Below are 12,726 nucleotides of genomic sequence, written 5' to 3' on the forward strand. Positions count from 1 at the left end.
AAAATGAGGCATTTAAAAAACATCGCAAAGTCCCAACGCTTGGATAGGATGGTTTACAATGGTTTTTCCACTTGTCAAGTCTGTAATACACAAAGCCTGTTTTGACTTGTCTGTGAGCTGAATTTTGTCTGTGTGCTGTTGTTTTGAATATTCATTGAGAAAGCTCAAATTCTAGTAAAAGCTAAAATTAGCATGAGAATATTGAGGCGGAGAGAGACCAGAGAGAGAATAGCAGGAGATGAGGAGAGAAGAGCATGCCAATATGTCATTTATTTCTTTTTACTATGAATACATTTTGCAGGATTTATGTCAGAAAGGAAATCGTTGGCCGACCTGGCCGGGTCCTGCATTAGCGTAGATGTTTGCAGTTGGCGCCCTGCGGAATCGGGTACCAAGAACTCGGGCGCTGCAGCGGCGGGCAGGCTCCGCAGCAGAGCCCAGGCGGCAAACCTGGTTAGTCCCCAGAATTACGAGAAGGATAGACCCCTCAGAATTAGAAGGCTTTTGCTTAAAGGAAAAACATAACCTGCCATTCAGGTTCATTTGCAAGTGCACATGCTTGTATATTGTGATGTGCTGTGTTTCTCATTTTGTTGGTTCAGTGAAGATGTATTAACCTCTCAGTTCTGGACTGGCAATGTGAGTCTGATCTAAAGATGCTAGCCAAATTGATTCAGCCGACCTCAAGGCATTTTAATCTGGAAATCGGAAAAAGTTTTCGAAGTGTTATTCAGATTGAAATTTCCATCATAGCGCTTTTCTTTCCTTGAGGGATTGGAAGAAAGCCCCCTTAGTCCTACATCCACACCCCATCCCCCTCAAGAATTTTTTTAAAATCAGGTTGTAGGGAGTAAGGCAAGCTATTATGCATTTCAAGAAAGTGCTAGTAGGCATGTTAGAAACCGACCTTGCTGCTGGGTATCCAGTTTTATCTGGGGGTGGGGTGGGCTGGGGAACTCCGCCCTTACCAGGAAGTTTGTGCTAAAGTGAAAAGCATATTGTACAAAGAGTTACCCTTCCAGCATTCATCCATATATGCCCCGAGGCTGTGATAAGTTTGTGTTGTCATCATTTAGTATCAGCTGATTTAATGCCATATTATATGAGTCACTCCTGAAAATGAGCCTTAGTCTCCTTTAAGAAAATACTGCCCCGTGTTTCAGACAGAATTTTAATTTAGCTTTGGGCACAATTTCCATGAATTAATTAAAATGGAGGCATTTACATGAAATCCTTAGGTCCTGCGGTAAAGCATTTATCACTTTGCTAAGAAATTAAAAATGTAGTACTAAATGATTTGCTAGTATAAAAGAATTGTAGAATAATTTAACATAGTACACTGAGGTGCAATTAAAAAGTCACCAGAGGTCACTCTTACTTAAAGGAAACATGGCTTCAAAAATCCTTCCCTTATAAGAGAAGCAGAGTGCTGTGCTGCCTTTCTTGTCTCCTTAGTTGTGATTACAGGATATTGCAAGATCAGTTATTTTGATATTCTTTATTTTCTGTTTGTATTTTATTCCCTGAAATCCACAGAGGTATCATGTTCTTCATACTGAGCATCTTTTTTAAGAGTCACATGCTCTGAGGTGCTCCATGTCTGAATATCCAGGCAGATATCCTTTTCTGAACTGAATATATCTCTAAGCTCAGTTCGTCTGGGTCTCTGGCTGACTCTTCAAATGTCAATGCTAGTTTTCACTTTTCAGCCTCTGTTTTATTTAGATGTGTTTAGTACTCTGATTAAAAGTTCAGTAAGTTAAAAGTACCTATGTAAATTTGCATGGCTAAGAACATTTTAGATACTATAGAGTCCTTGATCACCGCAAAGATGGCTACTATAGTTGTTCAAGTGTCAAGTATATATTTAAATGTCTTTGCAGACTTAAAGATTCATAGAGGGTACACAAACTGTGTTTGATAATTGCTTGCTAATCTCATTTGACAGTATCCTTTGTGGCAGTAGAGGTAATTATAGTCTAGATTATAGACTATTATATTCTATATATTATAGTATTATAATATAGATTATTATATTATAATATAATAATCTATATTATAGTATTATAATATTACATATATTACTATCGTATTATAGTCTAGATTACATATTATAGTAATATGTAATAGTCTAGATAGTCTATATAGTCTAGATTACATATATAATTACTATTGTATATATAATATATATATTATATATATTACATATATATAGTCTAGTCTAGATAGTCTATATAGTCTAGATTACATATATAATTACTATTATATATATAATATATATATTATATATATTACATATATTATTATTATTATAATATTACATATAATACTATCGTATTATAGTCTAGATTAGCTAATTTGACCAATTGGATTTTTCCTTAACTCTCGAATATTTGGGAGGTGTTTGTTTGTATGTGTAGATGTATATACAAGCAAGGTATTTCAAACCCATATTTGAATTTTGTTACTACATAAATCAAGGTAGAGGGTTCTTTTAGTCCTGTCCCATCATTTGAGAAATTCTAAAGAGGAGTTTGCCAGCAGGATGGGATTTAGGTTACCAACAAGAAATCACGAACACCAGCATTTGCTCAAGTCTTTTGATCACTAACCTTTTATTCCTAAGAAGTGTTTTAAGAACTCAAGTAATCTTTTCAGACAAGACTTTAAAACTAACAAAAATGAAATATTCTTAAGCCCTGATAAAATAATGAGAACTGTATGTAAATGTTCAAAAAGGTAAAGATCTTCTCCCCAAAAGGATACAGTGACATTTTTCCTCTATTTACAACTGGTTCTCAGTAGTAAATTAGTCAGACAGACGCGGGGGCGGGGGGGGGTGTCAACCTGGGTGAGGTTCTGGCATAAGACATACTCTCATACAGGACTTGGTTGAAACATTTGACATCTCAGAAATTATCCATGTTTTGACATGAATCTTTATAATTAATGGGAAATTTCAAGTCAGGAGGAGTCTACACAGGGCGAGAGTAATGTTTCTAAATAGCCAACAACATGGGCTTTTTTTTTTTTTTCTCTTATTCTCTGTCTTTTTGAAGACAAAACAAGTTGAATGGACAGCATCCTCTAGGACCTGATATTTAAAAATTGTGCATCTCTACTTGGTCTGCCTTCTAGAACTCTTTGTATTTAGTCAAGATGAAAGTGTTATTCTAATGGAGTTATCCTCTTAAATGGAACGCAAGAGGAAAGTTAGAATATAGATTCCAAGTTAGAGCCCTGTTTTCCAGAAGTTGTTGTGCAGACAGTGGTTGGTTTGCTCACTTCCTACCATGAGCCACAAGTGGAAGAGGGCAGTAGCTCTCTGTTTTAGGATTATCCCTGTGAATCTACTATTTGTTTATGAACTTTCAGATCTTTTTGGGGGGGGGAGGAAGAAGAGATATAATCTGAATAAGAAAATGTCAATATTTTGATTGCATATTTAGTGTTGTAAATCTGTCTCCTGGATCGCATGTCACTTTGAGGAGTAATGTTTACTCTTTCCCGATTAAGGAACAACACAATTGGAAGTTAATTTACAGCTGAATTATTTTCCCCATATAAGTAAAGTGCCAGCTATAGCTAGTAGCTGCTGTCCTCCCTAACTCTACTCCCCAGTGAAAAGAAAAAGGACTGAAGTCTCTGAAAAGGACTGAAGCCAGTGTTAGACATTTCAGCCGCTGTTGATGGTGATTATTTGACGTAAATGATGACATTTATAGACCCAGGGGTTCAATTTAGTGAGTGTTACACATTCATCCGCACCTTGTTAAATCTCAGTACTTGTAATTTTCTCTAGAAGTCTTCTTTTGTTTCCTTCCCCTGTCAAAAGTGCCCTTCCTGTTGTGAGAATAAAAGATGTATTTCTGGCCCACTACAGGTGGGGCACACAACTTGAATCACTGTTCTAGGAGTGGTAATGAGGATTTGTTTTTATCCAACAATGTCTCTTCCCTGTTATGTCCTGCATATGTATGAGAGGTCTCTGCCCTTGGTTGGGGGAGCAGATCAAGCCCATTTTGTTGGCCAGCATGGGAGACAAACATGTGCTCTTCATGTAATACCTAGTGCTTGATCTAGGCAAATATATTAGCACCTCAATTTGAAGATTTGTATCAGATTTGAATCTTTTCTTCACTGGAGCAATGGCTCCTATGTGCTAAAGTGTTACTGTATCATCTTTAATGAAAGTTTATTAATATGATCCTCTAATAGATATTATCACACAATATTATTCTTTTAAAATAAAAATAACATACATCGTATAATAGTGAGACACTTGTTGTATAAATTATCCTAACCCAATAACATGATTAACCTTAAGAATTTGGTATAAAAATACATGAATTGCAGAATGGAGGAACTGAACATAATGCTACAACTGCTAAGACGTATAAAGTCGTGAGAATTGATTTAAGTGAATGTCTAATAGTGTGTTTATCAAATGTCTCTTCTCAAGGGTATTGGTTGTCAGAACTCCTGTCATTTCAATGGGCACAGATTCTTTGTAATTATTTGCTAAGTGTCATCAACATATTCTATTGCTATGTGAGCACAGTCAATCTCAAGTAATGCCATGTGTGCTAAGACAATACAGTCCATAAAGAAGTTTTCACCTTGGGTAATATGGACTAAAATCCTGCTACTGTTTTAATTGGTGCAGGCTTCTTTTTGTCTCAATAGTGTGCTTAGTGGTTTTCTAGAGTGAGTCGAATCCTCCAAGTTAATCAGGATTATCCCTGTGAATCTACTGTTTCTTTATGAATTTTCAGATCTTTGGGGAGGAAGAAGAGATATAATCTGAATAAGAAAATGTCAGTATTTTGGTTGATATTTAGATTGAATTACTTATGTCTACCTATTTCTGAAAGGCATTAGACCATATGTAATATGTTCCTTGGTTTAGGGAGGGAGCCTATCAGAGGATGTGCCCCTGGAGCAGGTGAATGGGGAATCCATTCGTGATTCAGTGAAACAGGTTGGGGAAAATGAGCATAGAATATGGAGAGAGGTATTTAGTAAGCACTGGAGCTTGGACTTGTTGGAAAGAGTCTTCAACAAACTGGTAAACGGACGGTTTTTTTTTAAAAATCATATTTGAATAAACTTCCCAGAAATACTGAGGTCAGAATATTTTTGAAAACTTCGGGAAAACAACAACATTTTTTTCTCCAAAAAAACTTACAAAGTCCATGTGACTATCAACACAGAGTGACAGGCAAGGCTAGAGCTGTGAGGGTCCTGAAGCTTATGCAACTGGGGGAGACTCTTTAAGCAAACAAACAAACAAAATGACCCTAAAGACACATTATCAGTGACCCTCCCACGCCTGAAAGCCTGTTCTGGGGAGAAGACTGGAGCTCAAGAATGTCTGCTCCTTTGAGTTGATTTGGAAAAACAACCCCAAATCATTCAAGAGTACTAAATAAAGGACATATTCACTGACAAAAATCTCAATTAACTGAGCAAATTTGAATTTGAATTTTTCCCTTTAAATCAAAATCAGAATTTGAATATAAAAGTATACTTATAAAAGTATAAAAGAGTTCAAACAATTTGGAATGAATAGATCCAGGGTTTACCTGCAATTCTAATTCTAATCCTGAAAAACAAATATGAAATTAACCTCTGGATCTTCTCCCCACTTAACTTTTCAGAGCCTTTAAAGGCTTGGCTTCAACATACAAAGTTCTTCAGAGTAACTTCCAAAGTGTCCCCACTCAATCTGCCTACCTGGGGCCCGTTGCGGTGCTGATTGCTATAGGCTCTGTTGCATCATATTGAATAACTTTTAAAAACGGAATTATTTATGTCTACCTATTTCTGAGAGGCAGGAAACCATATGTAATACGTTCCTTCAAAATATCATACATGTTTTTTCCAGTTTGAGTTCTATGGCATAAGGTTAAAATCTGTGTGCTAATTAAAGTTATACACAACTTGTAAATACTGTAAAAACTAACACAACATTGTAAATCAACTATACTCCAATGTAAAATAAAAAGTTAAAAAAAGAGAGGGTATGATAGAGTGACCTTTTGACATTATGCAGGAACATTGTTTAATAGGCCCACATGATTGTTTAATTACCTAGAAGAATGCACCCATGTCTGACTTGGTCATTTACTATTTGATTGGAGTTTAGAAGCTGAAATTGACGATTTTTTTTTTTTTCAGGTACATATGGTAACTACAAAGGTTTTATTGCCCTGTAGGACATTGATCAGTTTTTTTGTAACCTAGCAATCTCATTCTAATGTTCTTCTATAAATGCCTGTAAATTCCTAGTTTCTCAAAATGCTCTTTTACTGGATTAGTCATTAATGAGTTTATGATTCTTTGGCATGCATTTGTTCTATATTTGTACGTGTTGTGTTTTTAACTTTTTGAAAACAATGCTTTGACATAGAGATTGCACATGTCTGGTAGGTGTACACATAACCTTGTGTGATAATACATGTGCTTAGTTTGAGTGTTGCTTTACAATAAATTTCCTTTCTGGTTCATTAGAAACTTTACTTTTCAATAATAATATAGGGAGTCTGGCTCACAATAAAAAATAAAAATATTCTCCTTAGTTTCCAGGTAATGGGTATTTTCAGTGTACTGATTTGAAATAGAATTGAAACATAAATTACTTGAAATTTTGAGTAGTTTAAAGTTAGAAACTATATAATTTTTATTTAAATATATGCCCATTTAATGGACCAGTTTAAAAAAAAACCTCCCTCCAAGGCTGTTAATCACAAATGAAAAAATTATATATTTTATCTAGGCTATGGCTTTTATTAAGTTTTTACTCGGTAGTACATCAGGAAAAGATACTCATGGAGGATGTGCTAGTTATAGCTAACTCATGGAGAGAAACTTGAAAAAAGTTTGTTTTTTAAACTGGCAAATATGATACTTTCGGATGAGTCATTTTAGGGATATGGTAAATGGTGTATCAGATATTTAAATTTATGTGTTCCTAAGTTGTATCACCTGTGGTTCCATCTCTGGCCTTAGTGGCTGTCACCTGTGGAGACACCTGTGGAGAAGGAATTTTTATGCCTTTTTAGTGTTCACTGGACCACTGTGGGAGGAAGGGGCTGGTGAACCTTGTTTGGAATCAGTGGCAGTTTCGATAACCTCAGAAGCCACTTAACGCTGTGGCATAGACCTAGGGTCCCCACATGCTCGTTTCAGTAGCATCTCATTACTTGGGGTGTTCGAGACCCAACAGAGGGTTTCTCTGGAGCTTAGGAGCAAGCAGTGACATTGCTGCTTGGATGATGCAGGAGCGACCTGCTGCCTTGAGACATAAGACCAGGTGCCACCTGCAGTTCTCAAGGTTGTAATTAGTTTTTATTTTAACATTTATAAATCCTCAGGCAGCCAAAGAGCTTGATAAAGTTAAGCTAAATACACTCTTCCTCGGAGTGGTGAATTGGTGGGAGAAGTGGCAGGATGTACCATGTGTGTGTACGTATGTTTGTGTGTCTTAAGGGAGGCTGGTTGGGTAGAGAGACCTGCCGAAGGAATTAAAAACCACTGTCAATAGTTGTAAAAGAGGCACAGATTGGATTAGGTGACAATCCAGTTACGTGGGATTGAGCTATTTCTTACTTGTTACCATGCAGAACGGAGAGTCTCCACTTTGGATTTCTGAGCATGTGAGCAATCAGGAAATACAAAGACATCTGCCCTGACCCAGTTGAACCCCAGTTGAAACTATTGCCTTCACGTGTCGGAGGTGTTTTGTGTTCTAGGATATTGCTATGCAGCCACCGTTAGAACCAGCAGCACTTAACCTGCCTCTGAGGCCTTCCCAGGTCCTGGTTCCTGTTAATACAGTTCTAAGGAATGGCTGGTAGGATTTTGATTTAAAGGCGAGTACATATAATAAAGGGAATCTGATTAGCATGCGAAAATAATTCAGTAATTTGATTCAGGTCAAAGAAAGTAATTTTAATATAAACTTCTATTATGGAAGAAAATATTTTAAGAACTGTTAACTATTTTAATGTCTCAGATTTGGCTGATGTAAGAAAAATAATATGTTTCTATAGACATCTGTTCAAATGTTTGGAGATTATCAAAATTAAGGATTTGTCATATAGCTTTACGTTTGCTGTGTCTTTGATGATTAGAAACTTGAGAATAAGGACATTGCTATACACTAAAAGTATAATAATACAACATAAAATGAAAAATATAGCTGTGTAATGTCATCAAGCTGGCTAGCTGCTGTGTGTCTGTGATTCTTAGGCTTCTCTGCAACGTTGTGTTAATTCATGGAAGTTTTCTTGTTTTAATTAATTAATTAATTTTTGGCTGTGTTGGGTCTTCATTGCGGCACTGAGGCTACGGGCTTTCTCTAGTTGCGACCAGCGTGGGTTACTCTTTGTTGTGGTGCGCGGACTTCTCATTGAGGTGCCTTCTCTTGTTTCGGAGCGTGGGCTCTAGGCGCAAGGGCTTCAGTAGTTGTGGTGCGTGGGCTTAGTTGCTCCACGGCACGTGGGACCTTCCTGGACTAGGGATCGAACCCGTGTTCCCTGTATTGGCAGGCGGACTCTTAACCACTACTCCACCAGGGAAGTCTCGATTCACGGAAGTTCTGATAAGAAAACCTGTGAGCCTTGACATTTCAGAGCACATCCTTTTCTATGGTGTGAACCATGCCGTCATTGCGAGGGGTTAAAAAAATTGGGGGACTGAAAGAGGATATGTTGACTAGAGTTTAGTTAAGGTACTTATAAGAGAGTTTAAGGGAGCGAACGCCAAATTACTCTTTGCTTTCTTAAAGTGACAAGGAACATTTCTGAAAACTATTTTTTCTGGCATAGAACACAGTAGAATTGACAGATCTCAGAGTCAATTACCTATTAGAGGTAAGTCAAATGATCTATTTTGAACTATGGTACAAGGTTAACAAACATAATATTGATTCTCCAGTTTATAAGAATAAACTTTGGATCATAATTATTTACTATTCTTTTGTCATGATGAACTACTGATCTATTTTAAGAAACCTGAAAACCTGATCTTTGGGAGATTTGCATCGCTATGGACTGATTTCACTTGTTCTTCTTGTAAGTGATAGGATTCATTTGTTGGAAGATAGGCTACATGCTTGCCTAGGGAAAGTTCCTTTTCCTCATGAATATTGCTGCAAGGTGAAGCAAGAGTGGGGAGATACATCCTGCAGGCTATTGCGCATTTGAGCATGAAAAGGACATATGTTGTATCTTAATCTCCATCCCAGTTCCCTAGGGATGAGACTGGCTTACCCACCCTCCCAAGGCCTCCTTCCCAACCCCCAGCATCAACATGCCCAGAGCCTTCACGAGCATCTTCTTCCATTTTCTTAGATGGAGGTGATGCCGAATGACTTCCTGGGTTGACTTGCGTGGATTTGGCCAGCCAAAGAGGTGTCCTTCCTCCTTCACTACTTCCTGTGGGATCCATCCCCCTGAGGTCTTCCAGTGTTATTCCATTTCCCCGGTGTAAGAGGGACTGAAGTGGGAGGATGGCAGTGAGAATGAAAAAGTGACACTGCACACAAAGAACACTTTCAGGACTTAATGGTTGTTTGATTCTATGTGGAGTAATAAGAAATGGGAGTGTGAAGGACTGGGGTATTGGCAAGTGACTTAAACAAAATGGGGAATTGTTGGTTCACATCATTGCATTTCAGGCAAGGTTAGATCCAGATGAGGCTGTGCCATCAGGATCAGCCTCTCTTCATGTTTCCGCTCTGTCTTCCCAGTGTCAGCTTGATGCTCAGGCAGGAATCTGCTTGGTAGCTCCATGTCCAAGGTCGACCTTCCTAATCACAGTGATAGAGAGAATGCTTTCCTCTATTTGGACTTTGGTCCTTATTACCCTGAAGCACTAAGCATGTATTTATTTGTTTATTCCCTCAGCTCAAGCTCCAAGAAAGCAGAGACTTCCTCTTTCTTTTTTGTTGTTATTCCTACTTCCTAATCCCCAGAGCACAGGGATGGTCCTGGAAGACAGTGGGTTCTCAATACATATTTGTTGGATAAGTAAAAAGGTGAATGATTCTCTTTCCCCAAACATCCAGCAAGATCCCCAGATCTGACTTCCACTGTTTTGTCTGTGTTGTGACTGCTCTTATCCAGCTACTGTGACAGGAAAGGTTGGCCCTCATGACCAGTGGTGGAGCCAGGAAGTGATTGCAACTTGATCCTTGACCAGGTGCTTTGACTGCATCACTTTGACAAGAAAGCAAAATGCACAATCCATTTAGGTAATTAGTTTAACATCTATTATGAAAAGCACTAGCTTTCAGGCTCTTACTGGCTTCATAGAACAGATGCTTGGTTACATGTCTCCCTCCTTAATCAGATTTTAAACTTCCTGAAAACAGAATCACGCTTCTTTGTTCCTGCAGTGCTTTGCTGATGGTACTCAGTAAGTACCAAATAAATGGAGAAATTAATATATTTTAAATATGCTACCTTGAAAGTATATAGAATATCTGCAGAATCCCCCCGTGTATTTTATAATCATTTTTTAGGTGGCCTAATAAAAATGAATTTTTATGTGACTATCCCTGAGCTCTCTACTAGCCAACTGATTTGTTCATGGAAGGATCCATTGGCTGATTTTGAGTGTTTTGTTTTCTTCCAGTAGGAAAATGCCTGACATAACTTCTGACCCAAGGCTTTGATAAAAAGCATGGTGCCTGTTGTAAAAGTTGCTGGGAAGCCCTGAGGGAGAGCTTGAAAAGGCCATGTGTCAGGGGAACTACCAAAGACCAACAAGCAGCAAAGAGGAGGCCTTCTGGCAGGTATTATTAGGCAAGATGACTATTATCTAGGGAGATCTTGATCAAGTCTGATCTCAGCAAGGCTCCATATTCAGGAGGAGCCTGAAACAGAGGTGCCTGGGGGCAGTGTGTAATTGGCATTCTCCACAAGCCTGGTTCATAGTGTCTACCTGATACTTGAAGCAGCATCTAATCCAGGTGGGAAAGGCTCACTGCACATCAGGGCAGAGGGCCTGCAGGTGCACAGGTGGCCATTGCACTTCAGAGTAGGTGTCCAGTTGTCTCCTTGACACCCATGAGGCTAAATTCATTTGGGTCACAGCTGCCTCTGGGAGTGAGAACCATGGACTCTGTGTCCAGTAACCTGCAACATCAAGTGGAAGCTCCCATTGTGCTTGCAGACTTGACCCCCTGGTCTACGGTGAGGAATTTCTGAGTCTGTTTATGGCTGGCCATTACTGTCAACAAAACCTGTTATTATCTTTGAGAAGTTTTATGATTAGCTAGCTCAAAGGCATGACAAAATGCACATGCTATCACTTAAAGACTACCTCTATTTTCAAACAAAGATTGTTCGTATTTTCAGAATTACATAGAAGGGCACAGTGGAGGTATATAAATGAAGATGATTCCAGCAGCACTCCTTCAAACAGCATAAAACTATAAAATTCAACAAGATGTACTAACATAATGAGTCACACTTTCAGATAGGCAGTGGAGTGGAGTGGTTATGAAAGGAATGTTTGGATTAGATTTCTGCTTCCACTGATGAATGCCAGCTGTGTGACCCTGGGTAATTTGCTTATCCTTTCTGTGTCTCAGCTTCCTTGTCTCCAAAAATATAAGTAATAATTATAACCCATCTCATAGACTTGTTATGAAGATTAAATGAATTAATATATATAAATAATGCCTGGAACATAGTAAGTCCTCAGTGAATTTTAGCCATTACTATTGCTCCTGTTGATCTCAAGTGTAAAATCAGAAATGTGACTTTGGTCCATGATTTTGGGTAGAATAATCAGATAAGCAATTTTAGGGAAAGGCATTTATACTGGGTATTTCCATTATTCAAAGTATTATCACTAATACTGCAAGATTAAGACAATATTACAAAAGAAGACTATTTAAAAATAAGTTTATGTCATAGAATTAGAAACTCTAACAGTACATTGATATGTTTCAGCTTTCTGTAATATTATATCTCTCTAAGCAATAAAGCTTTTCAGATTAAGCTATTTGGATTAAATTGTCACTAGCAACTTTGACTTCTTTCGGTTTTATATATTTTTCCGTTAGCTGAAAAGGACTCCCCAGATTAAGACAATATGCTGCTGAAACATATACTGCTTGTTATCTGGCTGTTTTTTATGAAGTCTTCTAAGACATATAGTATCTGACCATCAATATGGGTTGTTTGACATTTATGATAGTGAAATGAGTGTTAGTGTCCAAGTCAAACATATTTTGTATGCTGTGGAATGTCATCTCACTTAGAATGGGTATGAAAACTTTGGTGTGGATCCTTGGAAAGAGAGCATTACTGTTTGATTGTGAAAGGTTAGGTTTAGCCCCATCTCTTGAATTTTCTCATGTCCCCTTTTCTTCAGTCATCCCATCACTGACTTATTCAAACCCTCTAAATCTCTGGCATTTACTATTGTTGTCTTCATGATTTTCCTGTCTCTACCTCACCTCCTTCTGATCCATTTGCTATCCTGCTGCCAGAATAATCTTTCTAAAGACCACTTACCTGATGATCTTGCTTTTCTGGGTAAAGATTTTCGAATCTTCCCTCACATCACACACACACACACACACACACACACACACACACACACATTTATTCCTTGAAAGGTCCCTTCCCTTCACTTCCTGTTCCTAGTCCCTCCTTTAACTGACCCTAAACTACAACCACCACCTAGCTACACTGGCATTCTTCCATC

At 38.0% G+C, this 12,726-nt stretch overlaps 1 protein-coding gene across 1 annotated transcript in view; it reads right to left on the reverse strand.

The window, feature by feature from the left end:
• Positions 1 to 12,726, reverse strand: part of LOC309661495 (uncharacterized protein) — a gene marked incomplete at its 3' end in the record, with an annotated part of 166,966 nt that overhangs the window by 45,833 nt on the left and 108,407 nt on the right. The gene's annotated exons all lie outside the window — the stretch shown is intronic.

This window comes from Balaenoptera physalus (genome assembly GCF_965194825.1).
Source record: "Balaenoptera physalus genome assembly, chromosome: 5".
In the NCBI taxonomy this organism is placed as follows: Eukaryota; Metazoa; Chordata; class Mammalia; order Artiodactyla; family Balaenopteridae; genus Balaenoptera; species Balaenoptera physalus.